Below are 2,360 nucleotides of genomic sequence, written 5' to 3'. Positions count from 1 at the left end.
GAATATGCCCCTTTTTATTAAGTCTGGTAATCTAAGAATTAGGGAACAGACACCCTAATTGACGCGAATCCTAAAGATAGATCTATCGGGCCCAACAAGCCCCATCCAAAGTACCGGATGCTTTAGTACTTCGAAATTTATATCATGTCCGAAGGAGGATCCCGGAATGATGGGGATATTCTTATATGCATATTGTGAATGTCGGTTACCAGGTGCTCAATCCATATGAATGATTTTTATCTCTATGTAAGGGACGTATGTTTATGAGAAATGGAAATATGAAATCTTGTGGTCTATTAAAATTATGAAATGATTATTTATGCTAAACTAATGAACTCACCAACCTTTTGGTTGACACTTTAAAGCATGTTTATTCTCAGGTATGAAAGAAATCTTTCGCTGTGCTTTTACTCATCTTAGAGATATTAATTGAAGTCATTCATGACATGTTTCAAAAGACGTTGCATTCGAGTCGTTGAGTTCATCAAGATTATTATTAAGTCAATTATAGTAAGATATATTATGAAATGGTATGCTTGTCGTCAACTGTAGATGTAATGAAAGATTGTCTTTTCAAAAACGAATGCAATGTTTGTAAAATGTATCATATAGAGGTCAAATACCTCGCGATGTAATCAACTATTGTGAATCGTTTATAATCGATATGGACTTCGTCCGGATGGATTAGGACGGGTCCTTTCAGTTGGTATCAGAGCGGTGGTCTTAGCGAACCAGGTCTGCATTAGTGTGTATAATTGATAAGTCGTTAGGATGCAGTAGTGTGTCTGGACTTCGACCGTGTCTGCATGTCAAAAGTTTTGCTTATCATTTCGTGTCGGAAATTATCTCCTTATCATCCTTAGGAAATTACCTACTTATCATTCTTAGTCTAGACACATCTTACTGCCTCTATTGCATAGACAGTGTATAGATAAATTCATATCTTAGCGTATATGTTATTGTTACCTTTGCCTGATAGTTTCCGTAGATTCCTCCGTAACTTATGGGATTTTAGTATTATATATGCATATGTAAATTATGTATTGCAGGGTACTAATCTACATCCTATTCTATTCCTTATCAAAATTCCTTCATCTGATCGTACGAGATGAGTCCCTCAACCAGTTCGAGTCCCTTAGATTCTGATAACTATTCCGATAGTTATTCCGACAGCTATTCCGACATAGAGTTCCACTCAAGCTCCGAAAGCAGTGTCACCGGAATGAATCAACCAATCCGCTATCCCCAATTCATCTGATGGTTTCATAGTCGACTTAATCAATGGAGACGCGCAGAAGGCGATCCCTTCCACCAACCGAATTCACCGTTTGGCGAAGGACCTGAAGCACTTACCGGCTAACCTATCTGAAACACCATTTTCAGCCTCATTTCCAGGGTAGCTCGTCACGATTATATTCTATCCACAATTCTAAACCTTATTCATTCGCTCGTTCCTACCGACAATCATCCCGAAGTAATAAGAGTCAACGAGTTTCGCGCCTGAGTTGTAGCCTTGGAAAATATGGTGCAAAACGTACCAGCTTCAGCAACATCAACATCATCAACAGTACCACCAGCAACAACATAAACCACAATAACACACGCCTCAACATCACAATCTGTACCTCGAGCATAATCATTGTTATACATGACGTTCTACATCATTTATCTTCATTCGACATGACGATTATGTAATCTCTAATGTTGTAGAGATTATGTATTCTTGTTCTAACGGTAAACCAAATGAGATTAATATCATATTAACTCATTAAATCTATATTACATCTGAAGAAAATATATATATGAAAGTGTATTTTCATAAAGTTTGTAATTAAAAAGTCTTTCGTACAAACTATTAATGATGAAAATATTTTAACGGGTAGGTAATACCCGAGGAATATTTAGATTTCACATTAATAAGTTACAATGTACATTCTTCGAATCTGATTCAACAGTCATTTACTATCCTACTTACTCCACAGATATACGTATCTGTTCACCAAAGAATAACCATTTTCATTCCAATTAAATTTCACATACGAGTTTCTGCCAATCAAAACCCAAGTCAAGATTTGACAAGTGGCATAATGAAGAAAATAATGAACAAAATAAAATTTATTAGTAACCAATTAATTAACTACGTAAAACTTTAAAACTATGTTAACTGTTCCTAGCTAACTGTTACTATATGACTATTTCCTTAAAATATACTAGTTTTGGTGGAGCTATTGAACTATTGGACTATTGGACTACTATTATGGACAATTAAAAATTATTAAAAGAGTAGGAAATATTAAATACAACACTTTTCGACTTAAAAGATTGTAAATAAATTTCATCTTCTACAGTTAAATATTTTC

This window comes from Rutidosis leptorrhynchoides, chromosome 9 (genome assembly GCF_046630445.1).
Source record: "Rutidosis leptorrhynchoides isolate AG116_Rl617_1_P2 chromosome 9, CSIRO_AGI_Rlap_v1, whole genome shotgun sequence".
In the NCBI taxonomy this organism is placed as follows: domain Eukaryota; kingdom Viridiplantae; phylum Streptophyta; class Magnoliopsida; order Asterales; family Asteraceae; genus Rutidosis; species Rutidosis leptorrhynchoides.
This window is presented reverse-complemented; position numbering follows the sequence as displayed.